Source organism: Tiliqua scincoides, chromosome 1, assembly GCF_035046505.1.
Source record: "Tiliqua scincoides isolate rTilSci1 chromosome 1, rTilSci1.hap2, whole genome shotgun sequence".
Classification (NCBI taxonomy): domain Eukaryota; kingdom Metazoa; phylum Chordata; class Lepidosauria; order Squamata; family Scincidae; genus Tiliqua; species Tiliqua scincoides.
Window position 1 is genome coordinate 58698345 of NC_089821.1, and position 20717 is coordinate 58719061.

Here is a 20717-nt window from a genome sequence, read left to right on the forward strand (position 1 = left end):
CTCTCGTGTTCCCCCAGTATCCATAATATCAACAGTGAAAAATCTTATATTCTTCTGTTACTAAAACAGATTCCTATTGACAGTCAGTCAGCAATTCAGTTGCATGGTATCATTAAACATTTCCAGTCTACCTTGCCTGTGCTATAGCTGTTGATTCCCTCAGCACCAATCCCTTCTTGTTTATGAGCTTGATGCCAGCAAGCTACCTCCTCTCACCCCAAGACTTATATCTCATCTTCCTCCTTCCTCTTCTCTGTGTACCCTGGCAATTAACCCTGCTCGTATATCTTTTCCCATTCTGTCTCACTACCAGTAATTGAATCAACAAGCAGGTGAACTGCAAGTGTGAGATATAAACTAAGCATGGCCGTCTCGGTTAAATCTGTGATTCTAGCAACCGCTGATGAGCGTCAGCAGGTGTTATCTACCTGATGTTATATGGTAAATATTTTATTCCATTTTAGTTCTCTTTGATGCAAGGCGTGCAGGAGGCATGCTACTGGACATGTGTACTTGGAGCTGAGCACCTGACTAAAGAGCAAACGATCAGACCTGTAACACGTCTATTAGACAGACTGCTGGTATGAAGCCACAGATCCTCTTGCCAGGAAGGCTGCACTTTAGATAAAAAGGCCAAGGCAGCCACACATGTGATCTTCAGCCAAATAATCAACAGCCCCGCCAGCTCCTCCTTAATCAAGCCTGGAATTCAGCGCTCCAGACTGGAATAGTGCTTGTTTATTTGCTTAAATACTAATGTAGTTTTCAGGCCTCCAAAATGGAGATTAAGCTTTCTAGCTCTAAATTCCACTGGAACAGCTTTTACAGCAACTGTTACCCTGCACACGTCCGATCTTGTCTGATCTCGGAAGCTAAGCAGGGTCAGGCCTGGTTAGTACTTGGATGGGAGACCGCCTGGGAATACCGGGTGCTGTAGGCTTATACTATAGTCGTTTGAGACTGAAGGTTGCCAACCAACCAACCAGCTTTAATGGTTTATGACCCTAGCCACTTCCCTGGATTCCTGAGTTGGAAGAAGCACCCTTTGAAAGACCAAGGACAGGTTTCACACCTCCAATGGCCCTCACAAACCTCATGATGAAGCTTAATCAAGAATATGATGCAACAGCCATCCACCTAGTCAGAGCACTCTCATTTGGGTGGATAAGACAAAAGTAGAACTCATCATGGGTCTAATGAACCCTATGATTGAGTCACCCCACCTAGGAATCCCATAGGATTATATGTGAGAAACACCTATTAAAGGCTTCAGAGTCTTCGTTCTTTGCTTCTCATTTCTTTATCTCTTGTGCTTTGGTCCACATTTCTTACTGTCTTGCTGTGGAACATTAACCCACTGGTGCTGCAAGAAGTCACCTCACTCCAGCCTCCTTCAGAGAATCACTGTGCCAGCTGGCATCCAGGATGGCAACACCCCACAACTCCCTTCCCATACCAGCTTTTCCAAGTCAGCCCCCTTGGTTGTTTGTTAAAAGATGTGCATTTAAACATGTGCAACATGCCTAATTTGTGTGCTGAGATCCTGTGTAATGACCAGAGGCAAAGCTCAATGGTTTGGAAGGGAAGGAAGAGCAAATCTAGGGTGCAACAACCTCTATTGTGGGGCTAACTAACAATAATAGGGAAGAAGAATCAAAATAACACATGCCCACAAAGGAGGAAAATCATAAGCACTAAGTGGGTTGTCAGTTTGACTGCGCACACACACAAGATAGCAGAAAGGTTGTGGGTCTACGGCCAGGCTGCATTGAAGACCAAGATTATCAGGCCACATATGCTAGATTGAAAACAATGCATTGCAGGACTGGGACAAGGAGTGCAAAAACCAGGCAAATCTCATGATTAAAAGCAGTGTTTAAAGGTAGAAAATATGTACAAGTGTCTATTTACGGTGAGTAAGGTTTTACTGAACACAGTGGGCTTACTTATAAAACAACCAACACTATTTTCAAACACCTCTAGAAATAGAACCTTTAAGCAAGCCCTAAAACCAGTCAGTAGTTCTGATTCACTTGAGCAAGGAAAACAGGGCAAGAGAACCTGAGCTCCTTCCCATAGTCATTTTGTTAACAACTTGTTTTTTCCAAATCAGGAAGCTCCTAGGAGGTGGCTTTGATCACAGAGCCAAACTTCCTGCTCCACCAAAACACAGTCACCCACAAATTCTGGAGCTAGCAAAGCTCCATCAGACCCTGCATGATGAGAGGGAGGGTGATTATTCTGATTATAAGTGTGGCCTTCCCCCTGGCCTGTGCATCTGAGACCTCTTGTCATCAGTCTGGATCAGGGGTCTCCAAACCCCGGCCCAGGGGCCAGCTGCAGCCCACGGAGAGCTTCTATCTGGCCCATGGCCAGACTTTGATCCTCTGAGAGCCTCTGACTCAGTTGACCAAACACAACCAGAGTTATGCTTGTGAGGTGGAGGAATGAAGGACCATTTAAGTGTGCGTTTTATTTCTTGGGCTATGTTCGTCCTTGGAGAAATCCTGGACATCTGAGTTCATTCATTTAATCATATATCTCAGTTCCATCTCTAATGTATTTATTTAAATTTTATATTTAATTTTCTTTTTCCCAGCCCTCGACAATGTGCCATATATTTGATGCGGCCCTTCGGCCAAAAAGTTTAGAGACCCCTGGTCTGGATACTAGTATCATGTTACTGGCCTGGGTCATGTTTTTCCCAGCAGGCACCCAGCCGCACACGCATGCATGCACATACATGTTCAATGCAAAATAAAAAGAAAATAGGAAAGCTAACCAGACAACCCTTGACTGAATGAACTTTTTTTCTCAGAAGCAGGAGGTCAAAAGTCAGAGTACAACCTAACACCTATCTGTTCCACAAGCAGACAGCTGTACTGTACACATGTCATTCTGTGCAGCTCACTGGACAGCTCCCACACCTCTGCTGGCCTTACATTTTATTTGCCTATAGAGATTGTTCGCTTGAAAAGCTACATTTTTATTTAGGAATTGGCATGTACCTTGCTGTGTGACGAGGAGAAGATGGAAAGGAGTCCTAAACTGCATTTGAAAAATCCAATGGCTGAGAATTTTTTGAAAAGCAATATTCTAGCTGGGCACCTGAAATTACCATAAGTACAGTCCTGAAGGACCTGCACATACAGGGTCTCAAGGAGACTGATAGGCTTGCAAGAAGCTTCAGAATTGCAGACAGAACCAGCAAACTGAATGGTGCCACAGGCCTAGCCAGATCTTAAAAAAAATAACTAAATTCATAGATGATAAAGCAAACAGAATCATGTGCAGGTTGGCCCTCTGGATGGTGAGGGAGGGAAAGGGGAAATAAAAGCATAGAGATGGCAGAGAAATTGAATGAGTTCTTTGCATCTGTCTTCACGGCAGAAGACCTCGGGCAGATACCGCTGCCCGAATGGCCCCTCCTGACCAAGGAATTAAGTCAGATAGAGGTTAAAAGAGAAGATGTTTCAGACCTCACTGATAAAGATCAATAAGTCACCGTGCCCTGATGGCATCCACCCTAGAGTTAAGGAATTGAAGAATGAAGTTGCTGATCTCTTGACTAAAATATGCAGCTTGTCCCCCAAAATGGCCACGGCGCCAGAGGATTGGAGGATAGCAAATGTCACGCCGATCTTTAAAAAGGGAAAGAGAGGAGACCCGAAAACTATAGGCCGGTCAGCCTAACATCTATACCAGGTAAGATGGTGGAATGCCTCATCAAATATAGAATCTCAAAACACATAGACGAACAAGGCTTGCTGAGGGAGAATCGGCATGGCTTCTGTAAGGGTAAGTCTTGCCTCACAAACTTTTTAGAATTCTTTGAAAAGGTCAACAGGCTTGTGGATGCGGGAGAACCCGTGGACATTATACAGGTTGACACTAATTATTTGCGTGGGTTCTGTTCCAAGCACTCACATGGATAAAAAAACGCACTATGGCAAATCAATTTAAAAAACAAAGTTTCTTTGCTCCAGTGATTGAAAAACAGCCTTGCTGACCTTTTGACTCTAAGATAAGAGTCATTAAGAAGACAATCCAGCAGCACTTCACTCAGCCCCTCACTTCACCAATGCAAAACGATCACCATTCTTTCACATGCTGGGGGAAAGGAGGGGTCTGAAGGAGAGAGACTATTGATGGATTGTTAGCCTGCTGCCCTCTCTCCCTCATTAAGGAGGCTGTTAAAGGCCTGGTCAATTTTAAAAACTGATTTTAAAGGGATGCATTTTTCCCCTTCTCCAGGGATCAGCACATTCTCTCTCATTTGCAGGGGCCATTCATGTTGAGTCAAATGCATGTATAAAAAATCCATATATAAATAGGCTGGACTTGTATATCTGGACTTTCAGAAGGCGTTCGACACGGTCCCTCACCAAAGGCTACTAAAAAAACTCCAAAGTCAAGGAATTAGAGGACAAGTCCTCCCATGGATTGAGAACTGGTTGGAGGCCAGGAAGCAGAGAGTGGGTGTCAATGGGCAATTTTCACAATGGAGAGAGGTGAAAAGCAGTGTGCCCCAAGGATCTGTCCTGGGACCGGTGCTTTTCAACCTCTTTATAAATGACCTGGAGACAGGGATGAGCAGTGAGGTGGCTAAGTTTGCAGACAACACCAAACTTTTCCGAGTGGTGAAGACCAGAAGTGATTGTGAGGGGCTCCAGAAGGATCTCGCCAAACTAGCAGAATGGGCAGCAAAATGCCAGATGCATTTCAGTGTAAGTAAGTGTAAAGTCATGCACATTCGGGCAAAAAATCAAAACTTCACATATAGGCTAATGGGTTCTGAGCTGTCTGTGATAGATCAGGAGAGAGATCTTGGGGTGGTGGTGAACAAGTCGATGAAACTGTCGACCCAATGTGCGGCAGCAGTGAAGAAGGCCAATTCTATGCTTGGTATCATTAGAAAAGGTATTGAGAACAAAACAGCTAATATTATAATGCCATTGTACAAATCGATGGTAAGGCCACACCTGGAGTATTGTGTCCAGTTCTGGTCGCCACATCTCAAAAAAGATATGGTGGAAATGGAAAAGGTGTAAAAGAGGGCAACTAAGATGATTACTGGGCTGGGGCAACTTCCTTATGAGGAAAGCCTACGGCGTTTGGGCCTCTTCAGCCTAGAAAAGAGACGCCTGAGGGGGGACATGATTGAGACATACAAAATTATGCAGGGGATGGACAGAGTGGATAGAGAGATGCTCTTTACACTCTCACGTAACACCAGAACCAGGGGACATCCACTAAAATTGAGTGTTGGGAAAGTTAGAACAGACAAAAGAAAATATTTCTTTTCTCAGCGTGTGGTTGGTCTGTGGAACTCCTTGCCACAGGATGTGGTGACGGCGTCTGGCCTGGATGCCTTTAAAAGGGGATTGGACAAGTTTCTGGAGGAAAAATCCATTACGGGTTACAAGCCATGATGTGTATGTGCAACCTCCTGATTTTAGAAATGGGCTATTGTCAGATGCAAGGGAGGGCACCAGGATGCAGGTCTCTTGTTATCTGGTGTGCTCCCTGGGGCATTTGGTGGGCCACTGTGAGATACAGGAAGCTGGACTAGATGGGCCTATGGCCTGATCCAGTGGGGCTGTTCTTATGAGAAGAAACCAAGTTTGCCAGTGAGCAACAGGGAATGGGTACATATGCCAGGCAATATTTCATTCTTATGTGGAGGATAATCTCTCTTACTCCACTCTAGGGAGCAGAGCTATCCTTAGATATGTGCATGCCCAGGGCAACTCTTCCAGTACAGCGGGGATGGACACAACTATTATGGCCATATATTGGTCATGAAAGTGCAGAGCCCAGGGCAACCGCTCCAGTTACCCTACACAAGGGACAACTCTGCTAGGGAGGCCAAGGTACTCAATCCAACCAGTTACTAGTTCTAGGGACAGTGTGTGGCAAAGAACTATATGTGAGAAATCATGCATCAGAGACACAATGGATCAGAGCAGGCTAGGAGTTTTGTCTAAGAGATAATGAGATCTCTCAGTTGTTGGCTAGATGATGACCAATGCTGGCAAGATGTGGGCTGCAAGTTGCCTATTATATAAAGTATAGATTTGTATTTCAGTGTTTGATGCATCAAGCATTGCAATTTGCCTTGGAAGATATTGTAAAGATGCATAGCTTCCCTTTTTTTTCTTTAGGAAATGATAAATGTTATTATTGCAAAATCATTGCAGTCAAACATCACCCTTGGCTTTCTCTCTCACAAAAAAACCTCAAAGTAATTGGAAAGATGCTCAAAGTTGCCTTTGCAGACATAGCCAAGTTACAATCCTCTGAGCCTGCACCATTGAAGATACTTCTGAATAAACTTACAAAGAATCAGCCTTAAGACTACCCATTGGTGCTACCCATTGTATGGGACACTGCAGTAAGAACTGATGTTGGTGTCGACAACACAGGCTGCTACACAGGCATTTTGGTAATTCTGTGTTTAACTCTGGGAAATCTGGGAGTACAAACGAGAGGTGGGATGCCGCCTTGCAGATATTTCCTTCTCTGAAATTCTGTTTGAACAACATATGGCAAAATGTAATCACCTCATGGCCAACAAACCCAGGAGAAAAAAGCAAAGAAGAGAAAAAGAAAAGCCTAGTAAGTAGTTTACTCACAGACAAGATATAGTCCTCAGACAGATTAGCAACATTAACACATGGGAGCAGAAAAGACAAAAAGGGAATATGAGCCACAGGACAGAAAGCTCAGTAGAACCCGAAGTTCACACAGTCATAAGAAAAGGAGATATACGGTTGCAAACCCTAGTGAAGACCAATTCAAAAATTCATGCTTGGTAACTATCATACAATAGTTGATTGTACAACACTAGTGTCACATGACAGCTACTGCAGAGAGAGTTGTCTCATCTGAAACATTTGTCAGTAATGGAAACAAACTCACAAAGAGATGAAAGGTATGCCACCTTCCAAAGATGCACAAGTCACATTCCTGCCTGGAAATGTACATCTGCTGAATGGTCCTTTGTGCCAAAAACAGAACCTAAAATCACTGCAGATTTGATCTCAGGTTAACTGAATTAATCAGGATTCTTTCCAATGGCTTAAAGCCAAGTATAAAAATCCAGAAATATTCTAAAACCACAAAGAAAATGCTGTTGCCAAGGAGAAAAACAATTAGAGCTACTGAAGTTTTACTATGTGCTTTTTAAAAAAATGGATTTTCTCACTGGGTATTAAACGATCAACAGCAGCAGACCTCAAGAGCTGCACTAAACAGGTGCTTTTCCTATAGGTATCTGCCAATCCATATTCCCAAACTACTTAAATGTGTTGTGCTACCAAAGTACACACATTATACTGTGAAAATGAGATTCAATCCCACATCACCTGCATCCCCAGATCCTGCAGTGGAATGTTTCACACAAGGTTTCCATCTTACTTGGGCCCAGAAGACATTTGACATTAGCAATGATGCACTTTTACAGCTCAGTAGCCAGGCGGTTGTTTGAGAACAGATGTTTAGAGAACTTGTAGAAACACAGGATCAAAAGTATAGGGAGGAATTTAGTCATACCCAGTTGTCTGGTCTTCAGTATAGTAACCCCAACCACCCTGAAGAAGGTCCTGCAATAAAGATCTGCATGACACCACTGCAGAAGAACAAGGCAATTACTCCAGTGACACCTTGGGTAGAAACATGTTCCTTGCAGCAAGTCCAACACCCAGGGAAGTCAATGAAACAGCAAATTGCCTGCAGGTGTTGAAGCTGAGGGTGGAGTGGAAACAAGCCATCATTGTGCCAATCCTGAAGAAAGGCAATAGCCGAGAATGCAAGAACTACCACAGCATCAGCCTCCTTTCAATCATCAGCAAGCTGTTTATGAAGATAATACATTCTAGGCTGAAGAAACATCGTGAACAGACCATCTAAGAAGAGCAAGCAGGATTCAGGTCACATCAAGGCTGCACTGATCAAATATTCACCATTCATCAATCAGTGGAGAAAAGGATCAGATGTGGAAAGCGAACCATCATCATCTTCATAGACTTCAAATCTGCATTCGACTGTGTTCACTGGCCTGCCCTGTGGACGTCATTGGAAAATGAGCATGTCACTGAAAATCATCCAATTTCTTCAAGCATCATACAATGGCTCAACTAGCAGTGTGCGGATCAGAAATGAACTATCCAACCAATTTCCCATCCAAACTGGAGTCTGCCAGGGAGATGTTGCTTCTCCCTGCTTTTCAATACCGTGATTGATGCCATTATGAAGAAAGCATTCAAGGCCAAGCGTGGAGTTCAGTACAATGTAAACAACTTCCTGATCAACTTGATGTTTGCAGATAGTACCTTATTTACCAACACAGATGCAAAGGCCACCAGCATCATTTACTACAGTGCCCACCACTCAATTCAACAGTCTAAGAATCGATGTGGATAACCACATTACCAAAGTTATGATCACAGAAGAATCACAGACCAACGTTCACCTCGACAGAGCTCAAACTCAACAGGTTCAAGGATTCCAATATCTGGAATTTGCTAGTACAGGAGAAAAATGTGGTATTCATCACCAAGATCCACAGCAGGATTGTCCAAGCAAAAGCAGCATTTGCCTTGCTCAAATGGTGACTCTGGAAGAAGACCAACATCTCCATCAAGACCAAAATTCGCCTCTTCAGAACACTGATCCTGCCAATTCTCCTATATGGATCAGAAACATGGACTCCAATCAGACATGAACATGTTCAAGGTCTTCCAAATGCAATGCTTGAGACAGCTCCTGGGTGTCTCTCTTCACAACTGCCATCATAATGAGACAATTTGGATAAGGTGTGCTCATCAATCATCAGTCGAAGAACAAATCCAAAAACACAGCCTACAACGGTTTGGCCACATCTGCAGAATGAACACTAGTCAGCTGCCACACAAGCTCCTCTGCTGTGAGCGACTTCACTACTAAAGGATTCAGTGGGCAGCACCAAAGAAAACATGGATCAAACACATTGATAGCCTGATAGTCCAGAACAGTTGGCTCAATGTGAGAGCTACATATGCATCCTTGCACATCCTTGTTAGCCTCATTGAGAAAGTAGAGCATGCTCTTATAATTCCAAGAACCACAGTGCAATCCTATGTATGTTTACTCAGAAGTAAGATCGATTGTGTTAAATGAGGCTTACTCCCAGGAAAATAAGTATAGGATTGCAGCCCCAATCTGTTCCCCTACCCTGAGCAATGGGGCTTAGGCCACAAAGAAGTAACCTGGAACATGCAATGAATAATTGATCTATATAGCAATAATGTTGCCATATTACTACTGAAGCAACATTATGGTCTTTTTCCACCTGAGAGACAGGTGAGGGCTTCATATGCTTCCTGCTTGAGATGGCAATGGGTCAGAGTTGCCTAGTGCCATGTCTCAGCTCAACAGTAACCCCAACTGTTCCAAAGGAACATAGTTTCTTTTGCTGCTGATCAGTCCTTCTGGCTCAAATCGATGGAATAAGACAATGGTTCCCAACCTGCGGTACGTGTACCCCCAGGAGTACTTGCCAGGACCTTTAGGGGTACTTGAAAAAGAACTGAATAATGGCAGAAAAGGCAGGTCTGTATTAGAATGTCTTGCAGGGCTAGCATTAGAATAGCTTGCAGAGCTAATATGAGGGGTACAATTTATGGAAATGGGCTGTCAAGGGGTATGCAAGCAAAAAAATGTTGGGAACCACTGGTATAAGCCCTAAGCCACACCAGTTTGTCAGAACTCAACTATTCCAGAAGGTCACATAGGAGGGAACTAAAGGCCACTGACAATGGACAAGTTGCCACTATTGTACTGCATTCTCATAAGACTGCCAGCCCATAAGTCTGACCTGTGAGCAGCACAAAAGTCTATGAATACCTGAAGTGCTGAAAGATTTAAAAATGAAATACACAGTCTCTCCTTTAAACAGAAAATTAGTATTCAAGCTTTTCACTCCTCTGGAACCATTCTGGGGCATGTTCCACAAGGCAGAGAGAACACCTCCTTTCTTCGATTAATCTCTCTCTTCTGTTAACACCTCCTGTGTAAGATCAATACATGAGGTCCCAGTCAAGTCAAAATTGCCTTTTTCCTCTGGAGACCAAAATGGCCTTTCAAGAGGCATAATAGATTTTATCTTCAGAAGCCATTTTAGCTGCACAGGTGGCTCTCAGATTTCTGCTGTATTACAATATAAATCTGCTGGTCATCAGCAGGGAAATGTGTAGGAAGTCAGCAGTCTCTTTTTCAAGAAGATGTTCAGGTGGGATACGGAAAAAAGGATCACAAGGAAACCAGGCTCTTGGGCAGTTCTGTAAACTGCTGCTAACAACTACCCCTTTGGTTAAACATTAAAGACAGGCTCACATTTACATGCTTAAGATCCTGGAATAACTTTGACAAATTCACCTGCAGAGAATTTGAACAGATTTTATAGTGCTGCACGTCATTCTATAGATCTATTATTTGCATTCTTAATAGGGGTACAATGCTGGAAGATTAACACATGCCAGCACACAAAAAGAGGAAAAAACAGTAGTAGTAGTGACTCAACCCTCACAATTTTCCAGAGCCAGCTGAGAAGAGATGCAAAAGCCAGGAAAACTGGTGAGATTATCATCTTGGTTGCGGTTGCTCCAGCCTGATCCAAACATGCAATAGGGACAGGCAGATTTCTCCCATTCCATTAGTCTTCTGTGGATAGGTTGTGTCCAGCATTCTGCTGGTACGTACCTGCCTTCTAATTGTTCTTGAGGGACTACCATAATTGATTTCAGAACTGATGCTGACACACATATACACAGAGTTTGCCTTTACTATGGCTTTCCACCCTTTCCATTAGTTTTGTTCTTCTTTTCCCTTTCAAACAAGCGATTACGTACAGTTTAATACAGAACCGTTTTCTCAGTATGTTGACATACAATTACATCTAGATTCACTAGAATCATGTATTCAGATGTGAATAAAAACACAAAAAAGCACTTTGCATTTTAATTCAACAAATTTTCAAAAAAACACCTCTGCTGATGTGCAAATGTAACCCCTTCTTTTTCTTCCAGACTCCATTCTAGGAATCAGCATAGAAATAGACTCAGAGACAAATCAAGGGGGGATTACACAGAGGCACTTTTAACCCACTGATATTTATACAAATATTTAAAGAAGTTGTCCTACCTCATTTACATATATTACATACATACTACAATCCCTCAGAAAGAATTTCCAATAGTTCTACTAAAACAACAAATACCCGTGCTGACTACCCACACCATTATTATCAGATGGCATCTGATAATATCCCATGGCTCATATCATGGTCAATTGTATCAAAAGCCACTGAGAGGTACAGTTGGACCTAATAGGGATGTGCTCCCCTGCCCTGCCCCATTCAGACCAAGGCTGCCCCTATCCCAAAGTCCAGCCTGAAGCCAGATTAATATGTTTCATCTAGGACCCTACGTAGTTGGGATGTGACCACCCACATGGTAGAACCCAGGGAGGGCTTCTTCAGGAGGGGCAAACCACAGCCAACTGTAATATAGCTGGCAGCTTCCCCCCCCCCCATCAGAAATAAATTTACACCCTCTCTCTCAGCCTTGCCAGGCAGAAGCCAAACCAGGCAAGCAGACAGCCAGGCTGCTTCTTGTTCCAGGGGATCCCATCTACATCCTCATCCACAAGCTGAAAAGAATTCAAAATAAAAGGATCAACAGGTGCAGAGGAACATCAACCAATATTATCAATGCGGAGTCCAAATCATGGTGGATACAAGCAATGTTATCTGCAAAGTATCTAGCAAATGTGACCCCACAAAGTTTTCCTCCTCATTCCTTTGGACCTGAACAACAAGGGACAGTTCAGCTTGCTTGTTCTTCACAGGCAGGATGGTGGCAGAGCATAACGCCTTCTTTGCTGCCATCACCACAACCAAATAGGTGCTAATATGAACTCTTACACATATTTGGTAGGACTTGCCACAAGTGTTCCACCACCATCGCTTCAAGATGTCTGCCAAGCCATTTGTCTGCCAAGCCATTTGACTGCCCCCCAACTCCTTGGTAAACAGAGGAGCCACCTTAGCTCTAAGCAAGATAGAGGTTTCTCAGGAGCAACCTGATCTGCAGCCCTTACCATTTCCTTATTCCAGAGGTCAATCAGGGCTTCAGATGAGTTGCTGGTTCTAACCGCAGGCAAATCCCTCAGAGCTCTCAGAAATCCATCTGGACCCATTCCCCATCTGGGGGCAGACCATACAATTCCAAGTCCCACCTCTATGAATGTATCATGAGTTGACCACACCAAAAAATCTGGCCATATAATCTGTACTGTACAAAGACAACTTCTCTTTTGAGAAGACATGTGGAAATCTCTGGTGGAAGCAGCATACCTTGTGATAGTGGTCACCTGGAACACTAGAAGGAGTTTTAAATCTAGATGTGTCTCAAGAACACAGGATAGATACACACACAGGCTGTATAGCATATTACATGAGTAAAAATGAAACCACATCTGGTTACAAGAATGATTTCAGTTGTCTGCCCCCTACCACCCAGCATCATTTCTGTCTTTTCCTAACTGAGCTTCAGTTTGTTCCTCATTTTCAGCTAGTTCCTCTTTTACTCTTCAAACCTGCCTATATCTGGGGGCTACTCTGCTCCCCGAATTTTGCTGTCAAAGCCCCCTTCCATACTTGCACATACTCAAAGCATGATTTTCTGACACCTAGTTTGCTAAACACAGGGCTTTTGTTTGTTTAAGGGGATGGATTCAGACAAGCAACTGAAAGACTATAATTCCAGAGGATGGTACAATATTTTTTCTGTATATTTGAATCTGTTCTGAATTAGTAGCTGTCCTGGCACGGACTTACAAGTTGGCCCATCAGGTGTTGGCCCTGCCACAAGGTCAAGGATGCAGAGCTACCCTGGGGTGGCATGTTCAGTGCTGTGCTTCCTTTGGCTGGAGCTGGGCACGCTCTGCCTCTTTGCACAGGAACACCCAACTCCAAGTGGTCCCTGTCAGCCTGACAGTCAGGAACCATTGACCAGAGGAGAGGAAAGGACAGCCAGCAGGGCCAACCAGCACGAGCCAAGCCAGAGAACTGGCTCAGGAGCCAGGGAAAGGGAATCAGGGAGGGGATAAGATAGACAAAACTTATGGGCTGCCAGAGGTAGGGACAAGGAAGGGGCAAGGACCTGGGAAGATTATGAAAATCCCATCCAGGCCTGTGATGAGGGGCCAATGGAGATGCTGCCAGAGGGCATGGCTCAGAGGCCACCTTTGGTAAACAAGAGGCAGCCCCAGCCAGCCCATTAATGTAGCTACCCTGTGTCAGTGGAGAAAGATGATGGGTGATGTAACCCCCTTTCTACAACATTCTCTGAGGCCCATAAGGTCACATCTTCCCCTCCTCTCCTCAAGATACATTTGGCCTCGTCTGAGATCCTTCCAGGGATCTTTACCTGAAGCAACCTTGCAGGACACAGTAAATAAGATCCAGTTCTCTTTGGACCCAAGGATGGGTTTTACAGAAGATATGAATTTTATATGCTTTTGCTTTTATTTTATGCCATTCAAGGGCAGGAAATAGGTGCTTAAAATACAATATCATGTACTAATATTTCACCCAACAATCATGAAAACCACCCAACACTATCCAGGACATAGTGGGGGGGGGGGTTAGGTGGTGGGTTTGAGCCATGCTCCCTGCTGTGTGTTTTGTTGCCTACGACATCTTTGGCAAACAGAAGCTCACATCAGTGTGAGCGTTCAGTGCTCTTTCCTCTAATGCAGGGTTTTTCAAACTGGGACATCATGATGCCCCAGGCAGAGGATCCTGGCCTCTGCCTCCTTAAGGGGCGGGGGCAGGAGGGAGGCAACGACACGATCCCTAGGATCACGTCGCTAAGGGGGCTGCAGGGACTGGCATGTGTGTCAGTATCAGTCCTTGCAGCAGCCTCCCAGGGGTGCTAGGAGCCCTGCGTGAATATCTGCAGGCTCCTCGAAGCTTTAAAAGTGAAAGCACAGCTTTTGCACTCCACTTCCAGTTTTGCAGAGGCAGGGTGCGATCGCCTACGCTTCGCTTTTTAAGCGGAGCCCTGCAGATGCTTGCGCAGGGCTCCCTGCACCCCGGGAGGCTTCTGCAGGGACTGGTGAGTGCATGCCACTCCCTGCAGCCTCCTTAGCAACGCAATCCCCTTGCCCCTGCTGCCTCTCCCACCCCTGCAAGGACTTACTGCGATCCTCAAACTCCCTGTGAGTTTGAGAACCATAGCTATTTCATTTCTGTTGGTTCCTATGGGAAGAATAGTTTCAATTTACACTCTTTTAATATATAAGTGATTTCCAAGAATGTAACCCCCACATAAACTGAGAGGTGCCTGAATGGACACATTAAGGGCACAATCCTGAAGACCCAGTGCTGGACATCTGCAGGTGCTGAGTTTTGCATATATGCCATAAGGCTTGCCCACGGGACTCAGAGCCAGTCCATGCCTGAGCCAGAGCCATATGGGGCAGGGGGACGTATTCCGGGATGGGGAAAGGGAGCAGGGCAGAAGGGAGCGGGACAGGTGGAAGTCTGCTCTGCCAGATCCAGAACCCCTCATTGGGTCTCCTGGCCTGACACAGGGCTGCTCAAATCTGCTCCGGCTAAGTTGGTGCAGACTTGGGTAGCCCCATTGTGGGGCTTGGGCCTTCCCCCAAAGAGCCAATGGTGGCTGCCCAAAGCCCTTATGATGCAGTGGTCGCCATTTTGGCACTGCTGCTCCTCTGGGCACTGAGCAGCTCAAGAGTTCAAAAGCCAGGTTCAAAAGCCACATCAAGCAAATATAACAGGAAACAGGAGTATCCTAAGAGTATAACAGGAAAGACTGAAAAAGAAGCAAAAACCAGCTTCTCAACTGGCATCACATCTAGTGCCATCCTGTAGGTTGCACTCTTTGGACATTACACATAGTAGAGAGCTCAAGTCCTCACTTCAGACCAATACTTCATATGGAAAAAAAAAAAACAGGGATCAGTATGACACCCTGAACAAGATTTATGATGCTTATAGAAGGAGACCCAAGTCAGACTTGTCACCCAAATTAGCAGTCTACTCTTTATTAGCATCAATAAACTATTTACATTGAGCAATGACCATAAAATAACAGTTTAATCATGATTAATCCTTCAAGCCCAAATTGTAATAGAATGAATCTTGATGAACTCCTGAAGCATTAATATTGCTGCCAGTCATTAATTCTTGTATAGCATTACCCTAAGGATATCAGCATTAATGTACTGATTAATAACCATTATTTATGAGGTGAATTACAGACATCTTACAGCATGGTACACCAGGTGAAAGCAACTACTTTATGTAGAACAAAACAAATGAAACAAGAGGGGATACATACCATTGACATCCATTCTCGACCTAAAACTCAAGTTTAAAAAAAAAGATTTTGTTAAGATTATGGTCTCTGAGCGTAAGCAACAAGTTGAAATTTAATTCCTTGATTTTTTTTTTCTATCTGATTGCCTCTGAGTTAAACCAGACACGACAAAATATGTCTGTGTCAGCTTCTCTCCTATTCATTGCATGGCTCAACCATATAAATTTTATGTACCTCTTGCTATACTCCTTGAACTTGGTAGGCAGTTTCACACTGGGGTAAATCACAGGGTATTAAAAACAAGAGTTAAGCACTAGATAAAGGCTTACTAGGATAAGCCTAGTATCCTAGAATAGGAGAACTTTCACTGAGCAATTTTGTAAAGTCCTTCATTTACACTGCAGATATTCCACACATTTCTGAGGGTGCTTGCGCCATGTACAATGCTGGTAACATATCAGTATTTGTCCCACCTAAGTGACTACAATGCTCTCCAGTTCTTCTCATAAAGGTGACTATAACTGACGAAGATTACCCATTGTGACATAATAAAATGTGTTCCACAAAATAACCAAAAGATAATGCTCTCCAGTTATAAACAATTTTCCCCTGTGCTAGGTTAACCAAAATATTAACTGCAAGATTTCATTTTAAATCACATGGGGTTTCAAAAATCTATGCTATTTCTCAGCTCTCAATATCATTTATCTCCACTCATCACATAGGCACCAGCTTCTCTAGCCTTTCAATTAAGCTCTGAATAAGGTGATCTGCCACTTTTCGTATTCTATAGTACTATTTTAGTGTTCTATAGAAAGTCAAACTTTACTGCATTTCCACATTTACAGAGCCATTGCTAAAAGCATTTTGGAACACAAACAAGTTAGAAATCTGAAGTACAAACCATTAAAACAAATACTGGGAACCAGACCATTTAAGTGTTCTTACTGCACAATTACCACATCCCATTTGGACATGGATATCTCAATATTTTATTCCCCAAACCACTATAAAAATCCTTTCAAAAGCACTTCATTGAATCTTCTCTCATTGTTTTAAAAAACTTGTAAATAAAAATCCAGAGGTGGCCAACTCCCATGCTGCCAGCTGTTTCATTTTGGCAGCCACCTTGACAGATTTCCCCATCTTTGAGAGCCCCTAAGGGGGGTGACCTATTGAGAAACTTTTAACAAGCACTTGTGTTCTCAATTGCTTTGAAGATTTAACAGCAAAATAAAACAAACATAACTATACAATTGCCTATGTAAGTGCCTGATTTGGATACTAGGCATTCAATTGCACCTTACAGTAATAAGAACAGAGTCATGCGTGGAAGATGATAAACGTATAAACAGAAGTGAAATTCTTGTTTAGAACACTGAGTAGGAACCTCAGGATCAGTATAAACCTTGTATAGAAGGTAGCATGCATGCCCAACTTCCCTCCTTGCTAGTTTAAAGCTGCAGATACTTTTCCTGTTTTTATTGTAGACTACTACTACCAGGTTACAGTTGGTGTTTTCTGTTGCTTTGGCTTATGCTTGCACAGCTGACTTATCACTATCCATTACTCACATTACCATCACAACTGAGGGTTTCTTCTACAGACTTTTGCAGCATTTCATTTTATTTCACTTTTAACCTCTGGTGTCCCAGTATTAGTCTTTGCATACTTCCCATTTCCAACCACCATAAGCTTGGACTTCTCATTTTCTCAACACTAAACTGTGTACCAGCAAGCCCAGTTGCTTTATGGGGAGAATCTGGAGACAGGACTGTGAAGTTAAAGGTTGGAGAATAATTGGGCTTAAATGTCTATTAACTGAAATTAGATCAGCAAATGTAACCAATATGACTTTTCAGTAAATAAGTACAATGGCACTAATCCGAAGCAAGCCCTTATCCCATTGCCTCCAAGAGAATAAGGCTCTGGTAATGAAGAGAAAGAGGCTGGGATGGTGCAAGAACTCCCTTCAGAACCAGCTACAGGAAAGCTTCTGCGTCTTACTGAAATACAAAAATGTCACATGAGAATACTTGCAGAGTGCAACAGATCACAGAATGCAGGGCAGACTGCACTGCCTGAGTCTGCTGCTCAGAAGCAGATGCTGTCTGCCTGGATGAGGCTGCACATCCAAGTTTAAGCCTCCCAGGATACACTTAAGAGCCAACAGAAAGAGGCCCCTTTCCAAGATGCAGAATGGATAAGAATACGCAAGTTCCCTTTCCCTAGATCTGAGGCACCCTTCATACTACAAAATTCTCCTTGCTTGGAAGCACATAGCAGCAGCTGAGAAGTCTGACCGACTGAGTCATATATAAGCAACATGCACTAGCAGATAAGGTGGGCAAGACTGCCTAAGCCTGATTCTCCAACATGGTAGCAATTTTTTGGCCGCATTAACATATTCTGAGGCCAACAGCGGTTTTGGTTTGAGTACTGCAAAAAAACCACTGCTAGTGGAAGGCTGAGGGAGAGAATCACCAACCAGAGCAAGCAAACAGAGTGAGTAAAACACAGATATATTAGGGTCTGACATCTCCAATACTTACCAAGATACAGTATATGAATCCCACAGAATTTGGTGTAGAAACACTGCGCAAGACAAATAATTGTATAGTAAATATGTGTTTCACAAGGTCTGGCCAATATAGTAACCATTGGATAATCTTTCCTTTATAATCATGACCCTGGGTAAAACAATGATCAATCTAAAGCAGTAGCAGTCAACCTTACAGCAAGTGTGCCATGAATCAAGTGAAGAGTGTTTGAGAATACTACTACAGGATCTGTACTGCAGTATTTATGCAAGGCTCACTGTGTCTTCCTGCGTTGTTGTCACTCCATCAGCTGGAGAGAAGGCCAGAGTGCAGGCATGTCCTTTTGCCACAGGCAAGCACACAAAACTCTCCTGCTCCTGTCCCTGAGGATCACAAGTTTCTGTTGCAAGAGCCACTTGTGGCATTTATGCATGAGGCTAGTGGCCACCCAGAGGCAAAAGAAAAAAACAAAATTTACTTTTCAGATTAGGAAAAGATTGAACCCCTCTTAACAGACACATTGATGTGAACTCCATAAATACATCCATTATAAGAGAGGTGCAATCTCTTAACTGGTAAGCAGTCACCAACTTTTGTTCAATACAAGGAACTGGCTGCAATAAGTATGCATGGCATGAATAAAATACATTGCACTGTGCTTAGTTTATGAGACAGAAAACAAAGTGTGGAAGGAAACAGGAACAGAAGAGACCAGGAAGGACGCAGAACCGCTGGCAGTTGTAAATTCAGGGGGTGGGGAATACAGCCCTAATCTGCCCTACCCAATAGAAGTTCTCATTTTACAGGGTAAGTTTGTCACATGTCCCAGAAAAGAGAACAGACATTTATAAACCTTCTGCTAATAGTTGAGATGTGAACCTCTACCAGCACTTGCAACATCTTAGAAAACAGGTCCTCTTATGGATTAAGAAGTGGTGAAAGACCAGGAAGCAGAGCGTGGGTATCAATGGGCAATTTTCACAATGGACAGAGGTGAAAAGCGGAGTGCCCCAAGGAGCTGCTCTCGGACCAGAGTTTTTCAATCTGTTCATAAACAACCTGGAGACAGGGTTAAGCAGCGAGGTGGCCAAGTTTGCGGATGCCACTAAACTTTTCTGAGTGGTGAAGACCAGAAGAGGCTGTGAAGAGCTCCAGAAGGATCTCTCCAAACCGGGAGAACGGGCAGCAAAATGGCAGATCCGTTTCAATGTAAGTAAATGTAAAGTCATGCACATTGGGGCAAAGAACCAAAATTACACATATAGGCCAAAGGGTTCTGAGCTGTTTGTGACAGATCAGGAGAGAGAACTTGGGGTGCTGGTGGCAGCTTGATGAAAGTGTCAGCCAACATGAGGCAGCTGTGAAGAAGGCTAATTCTATGCTTGGAATCATTAGAAAAGGTATTGAGAATAAGACAGCTAATACTATAATGTCATTGTACAAACTGACGGTAAAGCCACACTTGGAGTATTGTGTGCAGTTCTGGTCGCCACATCTCAAAAAGGATATAGCGGAAATGGAAAAAGTGCAGAAGAGAACAACCAAAATGATTATTGGGCTGGGGCACCTCCCTTATGAGAAAAGGCTACAGTGCTTGGGACTCTTCAGTCTAGAAAAGAGGCACCTGAGAGGGGACATGATTGAGACATACAAAATTATGCAGGGGATGGATAGAGTTGACACAGAGATGCTCTTTCCCTCTCATATAACAACAGAACCAGGGGACATCCACTAAAATTAAGTGCTGGGAGAGTTAGGACAGACTAAAGAAAACATTCCTTTACCCAGCATGTAAATAGTCTGTGGAACTCCTTGCCACAGGAAATGGTGATGACATCTCACCTAGATGCCTTTAAGAGGAGATTGGACAAATTGGAAGTCCAAACTGAAAGAAAAGTCTATTATGGGTTACAAGTCATGACAGATATGTGCTAGCTCCTGATTTTAGAAGTAGGCTACCTCAGAATGCCAGGTGCAGGGGAGGGCACCAGGATGCAGGTTGTATCTTGTTGTCTTGTGTGCTCCTTGAAGCATTTGGTAGGCCACTGTGAGATACAAGAAGTTGGACAGATGGGCCTATGGTCTGATCCAGCAGGGTTCTACTTATGTTCCTTTTTCCACCCTAGATTCATTCCTAGCTTTATCAACTAGAACGTTTTCCCCAGCTCATTCTTGGCCTCTGGGCATACCGAATTCCCCTGCCACTGTACTGAACAGCTTGATCAGCTTCCCCAAGACAATACATATAGAACTGGTCCCATCTACATGGCAGTTCTCTCTGAACAAGAGTCTCAAGAGGCCAGCAACAGATCGAATTAGGATGAATTAGGCCATGTTTTTAAACCAACATCCAATTGCAGTTACTGGGCTGGGTCAGGTTTGGGCCTGTCAAAGGAGATGGAGTTGAGCCAGGCCTTCCTGAAAGCTATTGTGCTCTGTGCTCTAAAAAATTTAATGCCCCCAGTGTTTCTGAAGCATTTTTAAAGGAAGTGCAAAATCCTGCCAATGGATATAAAGGCTAGCAAACTCAGCAACACTGCCAAATCATGACTTAGAGCACTGCTTTCAAATTGTGTCCCATGGACAGTTACAGCCATTGGTTGCGGTAAAGCTCCTGCATGGTTTTTGGCTATTCGGCATCTGAAAAGAGTTTTTGACATAGGAATGCCCGTGATTGCTAAAGTCAAATGAAATATGTTCTCCCAAATGAGAGATGCTGCATGCAAATTTTATTTATTACTTTTCTACCTTATTCTTTGGTTGGGGAACACCTGCTTGGCTCTAATAGCAT

At 43.6% G+C, this 20717-nt stretch overlaps 1 pseudogene; it reads left to right on the forward strand.

The window, feature by feature from the left end:
* Nucleotides 1–820: 820 nt before the first annotated feature.
* On the forward strand, nucleotides 821–940 carry LOC136637531 (5S ribosomal RNA; annotated as a pseudogene).
* Nucleotides 941–20717: the final 19777 nt, after the last annotated feature.